Source organism: Hyperolius riggenbachi, chromosome 1 (assembly GCF_040937935.1).
Source record: "Hyperolius riggenbachi isolate aHypRig1 chromosome 1, aHypRig1.pri, whole genome shotgun sequence".
Classification (NCBI taxonomy): domain Eukaryota; kingdom Metazoa; phylum Chordata; class Amphibia; order Anura; family Hyperoliidae; genus Hyperolius; species Hyperolius riggenbachi.
In genome coordinates this window covers 15344282-15356383 of record NC_090646.1, presented here as the reverse complement: position 1 = coordinate 15356383, position 12102 = coordinate 15344282, and the positions used below count along the sequence as shown (strand labels likewise).

General features: G+C 49.1%; 1 protein-coding gene across 1 annotated transcript in view; it reads left to right on the top strand.

The window, feature by feature from the left end:
• The first annotated feature begins 836 nt into the window (after nucleotides 1–836).
• The window catches only part of LOC137562485 (rho-related BTB domain-containing protein 2-like), a 68204-nt gene continuing 56938 nt past the window's right edge, over nucleotides 837–12102 (top strand). The window contains exon 1 of the mRNA XM_068273883.1: nucleotides 837–1569. The gene's annotated coding sequence lies outside the window, so the exon portion shown is untranslated. The remainder of the gene's footprint in view (nucleotides 1570–12102) is intronic.

Genomic DNA, 12102 nt, shown 5'->3' with positions numbered 1-12102 from the left:
GGCCGCGCGCAAAGTAGGTTTGCACAGACTAGCGGCCAAAAAGAGCTTTTTACACCGGCGCTAACACTTATCGCTGGTTAGTGAATCAAGCCCTATATTTTTTGAGTTTCACCTGTATGTCAGCCTCCATATACCGCTCACTTCAGGTGTTGTTTATGAATATTTTTTTTTTTTTTACAATTCTCCTTTACGTCATAATTTGTCCTTAACTGGGAGGGATATGGATGTTTCCTTTTAAACAATACCAGTTGCCTGTCAGTCCTGCTGATCTCTTTGGCTGCAGTAGTGGCTGAATCACATACCTGAGACAAGCATGCAGCTAATCCAGTCTGACTTCAGTCAGAGCACCTGATCTGCATGCTTGTTCAGGGGCTGTGGCTAAAAGTATTAGAGACACAGGATCAGCAGGAGAGTGAGGCAAATGGTATTATTTTAAAAGGAATGTTTCATATCCTTCTCAGTTTAGGTTCCCTTTAACACAGTCTGTTAGAAGCACATAGTGGCAATTCATTGCATTTACTATAACCCATTGAAACCGTGACATAAAAAATAGACACAATCTGGTTGGTGTGTGTGTTTTCTTGTAGCACAAAGGATCTGGCCTGGGAAGTGTTAAAGGACTGAGAGCAGGCACTTGTCCTGCTGCCAAGGTGACAATGACTCTGCTGAGTAGGCAAGGACTGGCCAGCGCTGTGTGTAGAAACTGTACTGTATATGTGTGTCTGTTATTGTGCGGTGACCTTCGGCCTCTGCTGAGCGAACACTCCCATTGTGTGCCCAGATTAGTGTATTGCCTGGCACAGTGTGTATAGCAGTGCAGGCATCACCATCAGCACATCGCTACAAAGGAGAGAAGACTTTGTGCTCGCTGACCACCCCATCTTCTTACAGGACGAGACTTCAGTGGGGTCAGCTAGACCTGGAAGTCATCTACAGCAGCCTGTGGCAATGAGGACCTGAAGTGCCCACTGGCACCGCCCAACATGATCCCTTTATATCAATATTGTCGCTGGTGATCTGCTTACAGACTTGATCTGATCTCATCTGGTCTTCAACTAGAGGTTGCCAGGCCCTGATCCCTCACTGCAGACCAGCTGCAAACTACCAATACTCATTTCTTTACCTCAGTGGAACTCATCTACAGATTTTATGGCCGGTGTTCCATCCCTCGGGATCTTATGCTCATTGTTCCTTCAAGATCTGGGCCATTTGTTATCCACCTCTGGTGATCTTCATTTGTCATCTCTGTACTCATTTTCTGGCATTTGGTCTATCACACATCAGGGTCCCCTTATTCCAGTTTGAGATGTTCTCTATTATCCGCCACTGGTGATTTTTCCCACCTCTGTCCATCACCAGAGATCATGTTCTCATAAATCAAATCTTCTGGATCTTCACCTCTATTCTTCATTATTCAGTCCATGGTTATCTCCTGCTTGTCCGAGAATAAGACTACCCATCCTCATTAATCCACCACCAAACCACATCAGGATTTCATCTATGGTCCAGTTTTGCTGAGTGTCTTCGCTCTAGGAGAGGATCCATCTTTATCTTCTGACTCTTTGTCAGGTAAATAAGAATCACCACACATTTTATTCAATATACAGAAGTCCACAATGTGATGTAAGCTGACTCACCTGAGGGCATCAACATCCAAGGCTACCAATAGTTCTCACACTTTTCTGTGCTTCGTTGTCTGACCCAGAAATGCCTAAAAGTGGAAATAAAGTGTGCCCGAGCCAAACCTAAGGTAGAAATCCCATACTGACCTAAGAAGAGGGAAGCCCCTGGATCTTAAAGTGTACCAGAGCTCATGCAAATAGAAAGATTTATACATACCTGGTGCTTCCTCCAGCCCTATACGCTCTGATCGCTCTCACCCTCCCCTCCTCAGTCTTCTGCAGTGGCGGTACCGGGTCCTCGCAGTTCTGTCAGTCGGAGCCAGTCTGGCGTAAGAGAAATGCGCCCTCTGCGTATCTCTCCTGCAGCTGCTGGAGAGATACACAAAGAGCGCACTTCTCTTGCATAGACTGGAGCTGACTGACAGAAGTGACGGGACCCGGTACCGCCACTGCAGAAGACTGAGGACAGCGGCATGGGAGTGATTGCAGCGGATGGGGCTGGAGGAAGCACCAGGTATGTATAAATCTCTCTATTTGCATGAGCTCTGAGTCCCTTTAATGCTGTTATCCTCGCTGTCCTCTGGTCCACCGTTGCTGCTCACGGACCCTCCAAAGATTAACGACAAGGCACGAGCACGGTCATGCTGCGCCTGCGCATGTAAGCTGGAGCCACTCATGCACAGGCTGCTCCATGCTGCAAGTACGGCTGAGCTTGTGCCAGAAAATACCTCGATAAGCTGGAGGGCCTGTGAGTGGCAAAGGGGAACCAGAAGACACCATGAGAAGCCTTATTAAGGGCCAGAGGCTTCCCTCTCCTTAGGTAAGCATGTGTTTCTTTTATCAGTGTAGATGATGAATTAGAATTAAACATTTTTGCGCACTCTCACAATAAATGTGTCCTATGCCTGGTACCATAGTAAACACATTTTCTTTATTTTTTTATATATTCATTTATCCTGGATGAGTGTCCATTTTGAGCTAACCTCTGCACTAAAATTGCAATCCCACCAAAATCACAAATGCAGGAAAAATAAAAATGCAGAAAGATCCCAATCTCAGAAAAATCTACTTCTGCTTGTGGCATAGGTCACTTCAGGCTATGGCGCACTAGTAGCCGTGGTTCTGAATTGGAAATCAATTGCTATTTCCAAATTGTGAAGTACAGTGCTGTGATTTTCTGTGCGATTCCTGGGGTGATTGCAACTGGGCTTAGCAACTATTGAATGCGATCGCTCCGGGAATCGCTCCCAAAATGCTGAAGGCTGCAGTTCTGCGATCACAATGCTGCAATGGAGCCGCTCTCAGATGGTTCCACTGTTGCAAAACTTTTCCGATCGCCGGTGATCTGAGAGTGCTGCAGGAAACGCTGCAGAGGGTCTCAGCCCTAAGGAACTGCAGGGTCAATCAGGTACATACGCCTGACCGATCACCGGTGATCTTAGAGTGCTGCAGGAAATGCTGCAGTGGGTCTCAGCCCTAAGGGACTGCAGGATCAATCAGGCACATATGCCTAACCGATCACCGGTGATCTGAGAGTGCTGCAGGAAATGCTGCAGTGGGTCTCAGCCCTAAGGGACTGCAGGATCAATCAGGTACATACGCCTAACCGATCGCCGGTGATCTGAGAGTGCTGCAGGAACTGCTGCAGTGGGTCTCTGCCCTAAGGGACTGCAGGATCAATCAGGTACATATGCCTGGCTGATCACCGGTGATCTGAGAGTGCTGCAGGAAATGCTGCAGTGGGTCTCAGCCCTAAGGGACTGCAGCATCAATCAGGTACATATGCCTGACCGATCCCCGGTGATCTGAGAGTGCTGCAGGAAATGCTGCAGTAGGTCTCAGCCCTAAGGGACTGCCGGATCAATCAGGTACATATGCCTGACCAATCACCGGCGATCTGAGAGTGCTGCAGGAAATGCTGCAGTGGGTCTCAGCCCTAAGGGACTGTAGGATCAATCAGGTACATACGCCTGGCCGATCCCTGGCGATCTGAGCGTGCTGCAGGAAATGCTGCAGTGGGTCTCAGCCCTAAGGGACTGCAGGATCAATCAGGTACATATGCCTGACCGATCCCTGGCGATCTGAGAGTGTTGCAGGAAATGCTGCAGTGGGTCTCTGCCCTAAGGGACTGCAGGATCAATCAGGTACATACGCCTGACCGATCACCAGCGATCTGAGAGTGCTGCAGGAAATGCTGCAGTGGGTTCAGCCCTAAGGGACTGCAGGATCAATCAGGTACATACGCCTGACCGCTCCCCGGCGATCTGAGAGTGCTGCAGGAAACGCTGCAGTGGGTCTCAGCCCTAAGGGACTGCAGGATCAATCAGGTATAAATGCCTAAATGTAAAATTATTATTTATTGGAGGAAGGGGGATGATTTTTATACATTTAATCAATGTAGAGTTAATTTTTTTTATGATTTTAAAAGCAGTGTTTAACACGGCTTTGATTTCTGTTCTTCTGCATAACTCAGGATGGTTAAAAATGCCCATTTCCATTTTTCCAATTTCCAAGGAGTATTGTAACGATTGGCAGAATCACCAATAATACAAGTATGACTAACCTCTGGACACCTAATGAAGTAAAAGTGTTAAGTGTAACTGTAGGCTATCTCCCGTGAGGCGGGAGATACGGGCAGCTCGGCCAGGAACCACCTGAGAGGCAGGTGGCCCTGGGCTGTGCAGGGACTATCTCCTTGAGAGAGGAGTTAGAGATAATCTGGCAGCCAGTGATTCCCTGGTAAAATGGAAATCAGACTGTACTGCAGCCAGGGGACTCCAATGGGATAGAGGCCACTGGCTGTGCTGCAGGGAGGACTCTCTGATGAGCAGGAGGTCCCTGCAGCTAACTGACACTTGGTGGAATAGTGTCACGGGTAGTACAGACAGGCTGAACACTCGAGGGATGAGTGACAGCCAGAAAGGGTCGGGCAGGCCAGGTTGACAACACCCGAGCAAATGGTAATAACAGATATAAATCACAATCCTAGTCTGGGGTGTGAGTATCTTGGTCTCGACACCCAGGAACTAGTCTAAAGAATAACACAGTATCCTATGCTTGGGTGTGAGGTCCTTGGTCTCAACACCCTGGAACTGGTCTAAAGTATAGCACAGTAATGACACAGTAATCCTAAGCTTGGGTGTGAGGTCCTTGGTCCCAACACCCTGGAACTGGTCTAAAGTATAACACAGTAATGACACAGTAATCCTAGATTTGGGTGTGAGGTCCTTGGTCACAACACCCTGGAACTGGTCTAAAGTATAACACAGTAATGACACAGTAATCCTAAGCTTGGGTGTGAGGTCCTTGGTCACAACACCCTGGAACTGGTCTAAAGTATAACACAGTAATGACACAGTAATCCTAAACTTGGGTGTGAGGTCCTTGGTCACAACACCCTGGAACTGGTCTAACGTATAACACAAAGTAATCTGGCTAAGTGTGAATTCCCAGGTCCTCCTGGTTCTAACACACTGTGGGATCTGACTGGTCTGAGTGCTCACACATAAGTATTCGCAATGGCAGACAACCTGAGACTGACCAGCGAGATCTATATATACTTGCAGTGCTGTGCAGCTCCGCCCGAACCACTCATCCAATCCAGAGTCCAGCTGGGATCAGCTGATCGGCCTGATCAGCTGATTCCCCTTCTGCTGGTATAAATGTCCTGTCGCCTGGCGTGCGCACGCGTAACTCTCCATCTGTGTGAACTAGAAGGTCCAGCCAAGCCAGACGCGTGTCGCTGCGCGGAAACCGCCGGTCTGAACGTGGAGATAGCCGCCCTGTCCCTAGACCACGCGGCGGCATCTCCGCTGTTCATTACAAGTATTTTGTTTGTCATTTTTTGCATCAGAGAATGCAAACGATGACAAAAATTTTTTGGGGGGGGGAAATCGGAAATCAGAAAATCTGAATTCGGGAAAAATGGAAAATCAGTCTTGTGATTGGCCTAAAAATTCTGCATCCTTTGATTGGTCCAATGCCTCTGAGTTCTGTGATTGGGCTAAAATAACCGAATTGCGGTAAATCGGATTTCCGTAGAGTTTTCCGATTACAGTTTTCTGATTTCCGAGTTCCGATCGGAAATGCTGTTTTAACTCTTACAAACGCCTTCTCCGAACCTGCGATTGATTGATTTATACATACACAGCACAGGCCCAAAGGAAATGACACAGCATAAGCACAGAAGGAAACAAGATGGGGATGTGCTGTGAGGTTACATTAGCGAATCATACCCTCTAGTGGTGGCAGACAGTACTGCTCCAGCTGCAAAGGGCTGCTGTACCAAGTGTAGGAAGACAGGAATTGAAACTGAACTTTTTAGAGACTAATTAAAAAAGTTTCACAATTAATTTTTCAGATGTCTAGTCTTCTTCAGGCAAATTCAAAAAATCCAGCAGGGAAAGAAAAACATAAAAAAAACAAAAACAAAAAAACCCCAAAACACAAAAATAAGGCAGAGGGTTCAGGAACTACAAATGTAAGGAAAATATAACTGTTCACTTTGAAAAAGACAATAGCAGATTCATTGGGAGTTGCTTGTAGGAAAGGATGACCAGACCATAAGAAAATGCCCTGGATAATATCACTGCAAGGCCACCAAAAGATATCTCCTCTGACTGTGTTTACATCAGCTCCTTGTGAGGAGACCTGTGAGATTGCCGACGCCCCTCGTCCCGCCTTAGCTGGGAACACTCATTGGTGGAGTTTCATGTCTACTCTCCTTTCTTAGGTGCCCAGACAGATTATTCCTTCTATAACAGTGGTCCTCAAACTAAGGCCCGCGGGCCGAATGCGGCCCCTGAGGCTTTTTTACCGGCCCACACACACAAAATGTATTACTTATAGATGCGGTCAGCTACATCTTTAAATATTGGTGGTCCACATATAGAGTAGAAGACTAGCAGTGCTGGCACCACCCATCCACATGGAATCCAGAAAGCAGTCATTCGCTGGTTTCCAATAAAATTCCACATCAGGTGACACTGCTGTCCAGTTGGACTGCAGGTTGTCACCTGGGTATGCTTCACTGTCTGGCCCGCACTTCATCATTTTATGTATACTCCGGCCCCCCAGCAGTCTGAAGTATGTTGACCCGGCCCTAGACCCAAAACGTTTGGGGACCCCTGTTCTATAATGTCCGCTAATACAGATGAGGGGAATATCACTGGGGGTGGAGTTTGGGTTCTGTTTTCTGCGATTGGACAGTTCGCTGGGGCAGTGCATATATCTGTGCATTATGAATTACATGCTGCACAGATATAGGTTGCAAGCCTTTGGCAGGGTCCTCCCTTCTCTAGGGTATTTTTCATGATTGTGCTCCTTTCCTATGACTGCCCCGTATTACTGGGCCTACCTAACCAGCCCAAATCACATGATCATGTAACTTGTACCCTATTTGCCTTGTACAGCTTTGTCCTATGTTGTATAACCTCGTTATGTCTGTCATCCAGCGCTGCGTAATATGTTGCCACTTTATAAGTACAATAAATAATAATAGGGTTGGAAAAAAATACATTTTTCCTTCAAGTTCAACCAGGGATAAGATACAACACCAGCCTGCTCCCTCACATATCCCTGTTGATCCAGAGGAAGGCGAAAAAAACCCACAAGGCATGGTCCAATTAGCCCCTAAAGGGAGAAATTCCTTCCCGACTCCAGATGGCAATCAGATAAAATCCCTGGATCAACATCATTAGGCATTACCTAGTAATTGTAGCCATGGATGTCTTTCAACGCAAGGAAAGCATCTAAGCCCCCATTAAATGCAGGTATTGTAAAACCTTGGATTGCAAGTACAGTTAAGTCCCCGTTAACTGGAACTCAGGAAACTGGAAGTCTCAGCTAACCGGCATGCCTGGGGGATGACGGAACTGTTTTTTTTTGTTTTGTTTTGGTTTTTTTTTTTTGGGGGGGGGGGGGGGGGGAGGGTTGTGGTGATTAAAATGCTCGAGGGTCCAGCGCCATCTTCTAGTCTTCCTGTTGTACTTAGCATAATATGATGTTCACACCCAGGGCTGGATTTACCATAAGGCACTGTAGGCACGTGCCTATAGGCGCCTGAGGATGGAAAGGCAGCTCACTCCCCTCCCCAGAGGCAGCCTCCGTAGAAGCGCATAGCGCGAAACGGCTGGCAGGCTCCTCTCCCTCTGCACCCACCGCACCTGATCCACTTCCACCTTAGGTATGTGTATCTTTTCTACAATTTATGTGAGCTTTTAGCTTTGTCTTGTTTTGGAAACAACAATAAAAGTAATGACAGCAGTGCCGGTGCTTTTCTTCTCCTTCTCATATGCAGGTCTGTTCACACCCATAACAAGCGTAGCCACAAAACCACCTGATCTGAATCATAGTCCCCGGTATTGGAGGAAGGGGAGATTAGTAGCTGGGGGCCCCCACAGCTCTGGGTCCCCCTGTGATCGCAGCTCTGCTCCCCTCTAGTTACACCCCTGAAGCCAGCGCTGACGGATAAACCCTGCGATCTGGTGAGCTTCTTACAGCCCTCCCAATGCTCCAGGCGGAGTCCCCCTCTAACTGCCGGCCAGGCAGAGACCACGCATGGATGGCTCAGCAGAGCCCATTACTGAGGCAGGCCCCACACATCCCAGTCTCTGCACATCCACCCCTCACAGCCCCCCAATGCTCCAGGCGGAGTCCCCCTCTAACAGCCGGCCAGGCAGACACAGCGCATAGATGGCTCAGCAGAGCCCATTACTGAGGCAGGCCCCACACATCCCAGTCTCTGCACATCCACCCCTCACAGCCCCCCCAATGCTCCAGGCGGAGTCCCCCTCTAACTGCCGGCCAGGCAGAGACTGCGCATAGATGGCTCAGCAGAGCCCATTACTGAGGCAGGCCCCTCACATCCCAGTCTCTGCACATCCACCCCTCACAGCCCCCCCAATGCTCCAGGCGGAGTCCCCCTCTAACTGCCGGCCAGGCAGACACCGCGCATGGATGGCTCAGCAGAGCCCATTACTGAGGCAGGCCCCACACATCCCAGTCTCTGCACATCCACCCCTCACAGCCCCCCCAATGCTCCAGGCGGAGTCCCCCTCTAACTGCCGGCCAGGCAGAGACTGCGCATAGATGGCTCAGCAGAGCCCATTACTGAGGCAGGCCCCTCACATCCCAGTCTCTGCACATCCACCCTTCACAGCCCTCCCAATGCTCCAGGCGGAGTCCCCCTCTAACTGCCGGCCAGGCAGACACCGCGCATGGATGGCTCAGCAGAGCCCATTACTGAGGCAGGCCCCACACATCCCAGTCTCTGCACATCCACCCTTCACAGCCCTCCCAATGCTCCAGGCGGAGTCCCCCTCTAACTGCCGGCCAGGCAGAGACTGCGCATGGATGGCTCCGCAGAGCCCATTACTGAGGCAGGCCCCACACATCCCAGTCTCTGCTCATCCATCCCCTCACAGCCCCCCCCCCCAATGCTCCAGGCGGAGTCCCCCCCTAACAGCCGGCCAGGCAGACACCGCGCATAGATGGCTCAGCAGAGCCCATTACTGAGGCAGGCCCCACACATCCCAGTCTCTGCACATCCACCCCTCACAGCCCTCCCAATGCTCCAGGCGGAGTCCCCCTCTAACAGCCGGCCAGGCAGAGACAGCGCATGGATGGTTCCGCAGAGCCCATTACTGAGGCAGGCCCCACACATCCCAGTCTCTGCACATCCACCCCTCACAGCCCCCCCCCCAATGCTCCAGGCGGAGTCCCCCTCTAACAGCCGGCCAGGCAGACACCGCGCATGGATGGCTCAGCAGAGCCCATATCTGAGGCAGGCCCCACACATCCCAGTCTCTGCACATCCACCCCTCACAGCGAGCCACAGACATCACGGCACTCCCTGCATCAGAACAAACTGTCCCCCAGACATACATCACCGAGATGTTACTCTCATTTACAGCAGTCCTTCTATCCCATTTCTCTACTATGCATAATTCACTACAATATGAGATAGCTTTTCTCTGTACTCTGCTTTCTTCCGTACATTGTTATCCACCTGGTCAGATGGATGGGTGTGGACACCCTTTTCTTTCTACAGAGAGGCCTGGTGCACACCAGAGGAGTTTATCTGAGTGTTTTGAGTTTTTAAACCTGCTGCTAATGTTATCCTGTGTCTGTGCACACTGGAGCAATGAGGTTTTGTAAAAAAAACCCATAGCATTACATTGGGAAGAGCTTTTAGAGGTTTCAAAAGCTCTTCCCAATGTAATGCTATGGGGTATTTTACAAAACCTCATTGCTCCAGTGTGCACAGACACATAGGATAACATTAGCAGCAGATTTAAAAACTGAAAACGCTCAGAAAAACTCCTCTGGTGTGCACCAGGCCAGAGCGACTATTTAGCCTAAGTGGGGACAGGTCTAATCTCCCCATATGCGATGAGAGTGGTTGCCTGATTCCAGCAACCCAGACTTGTCTATGACTTACCTACGACCGATGCCAATAGTTTACCAGTAATACACTATTGGGGCTCTCGGTTGTCTTTCCTCTATTTTCTCTGTACAAGACTGGATTCATCTGAACATGCAATCACTGAGAGATGGAGCACAATAACATGGTGGACACTTCAGAGCAACAAACCAAAGATATTGCATGGCTTAGAGTGGACCTCAACTCAGAACTTCCTATCTGCTCTAAAAGATAAGCAACATCAAAATAACCTTTACAGAAAAACATTTCTTTGTTACAGCTGATACAAACCCTGCAATAAATCTGCAGTGTGTCTCCTTCCTGCTTTCATGGAAGCAGACCTATTGTTAACATCCTGTGTTTACAAATTAGATCTCTGTCATGGCAGCCAGCTGACATGGCTGAGGGATCAAATTACAATTTATGCTTAGTCACAGATAAGGGGGAGTAAGACAGGCTAAACTCTCTAAATACATACAGGGTGCATTCCTCTCTGTTTTCCTTCTCCCCTGAGTTCAGCTCCACTTTAAAGCAAAATCATCAGACCTGGCGTAATAATATCAAGCTGCCTGCGAGGCATACCTGAATCAGTCTCTGCAGGGGATCTCAGAGCGTATGCAACCAAACTGGCTGAAACCACCCCGCCAGAAGCTTCCGCAATAGAACTAGCGATAGGGGCCACCGTTTGCCGAAACCACCCCACCTACCTGACCACCACGTACACCGGGACGTCACGGCCAGATTTCGAATCTTCCAGATTGAAGAAGGTTTGCTTTTAGCTCTCGGGAAACCTGACTCACTCCCAGAGCCCTGTGCTAAAATACAGCTTTTTACTGACCTCTCTCAGATCACTCTCCAGCACAGAAAGACTCTGCAACCGCTAACCAAGGCACTCAGAGATGCGCAAATCCCCATGGGAGTTCCAACTAATATCATTTTCTCCTATCAAAACAAGCAACATGTGATCACTTCAGCAATGGATGGGTCTGCTCTCTGTAAGAGACGCCAATACAGATAGCGGAAGACACCAGACGACCAAATATAGCCTCCTGTACATCCAGTCCTCTGTCCTCCGCTAAACTTACACCGGACTGGCCAGACGCTCCTGGCTGAAGCCAGAATCATCTATCAGTGATCATTGGCTTTAGAAATATATAGTATTAGTAAAAAGGCCCGCCCATTAAAAAACGAGCGCTAGGTCACAGCCGCTACCCCCCGCAATGCGCGCACATACGCCTCCTGCTTGCTTGTTTCCCACCACTGTCTGAAGTATAGGCACACAGGGAGCTGCTTGCTTGGCAGTTGGAAAAAGCTGTTATTTCCCACAATGCAATGAGAACCTCTGTGAACCACACACAGCAGCAACTGTCAGATCCGACCCTGTGTCCTAACTGCCCTGGCTGCGCACATGCTCAGTACAAGAAAGCCAGGGACACACAACCATTCAGTTGATGACGCAGGGACACTTGTATTTTATTGTATAGGATTGCTTGTACCCAAGGGTATAAACAATAGCCATAGCAGCTGCTATGGGGCCCTGGAACAGAAGGGGTCCAGGTGGTACTTGATGTATTCACCATAAACTTTCTTGTGTTCTTCCACCCTATGATTTTAGCCAAGTGCCCCTGGACTATGTGCAGTGTTGATTGCATGAGAATGTAAATTTCCCAGTTAACTCTTATCCATAGGGTAGGGGCATATATCATTGCTAAAAGAGGAACTTAAAGAGAGACCGAGGTGGGCTCAATTTTTTTTTTTAAAGTAGGCTACCTGATCCGCAGGGCTGAGTGATTTAGGTAGCCGCAAAAACCGCCGCTCCTGTGGGCCGCAGTGGCCCACTTTCACTTGCGTGACCTCCTGGGTCATGACGTTGCTAGAAGAGACTGTGTGTCTCTTACAGCGTGCAGGGAGGGGGGGAGTGGCAGGAGGCGTGGCCAGGGGGAGAGAACCCCTGTAGGAACGCCTCTGGTGGGCGTTTTAAACATGGAATTCCTCTCCTCAATACTTACCTCTGAGTTAGTGACAAATCTTGTCACTAAACTCGGGGGGCTATTGCAC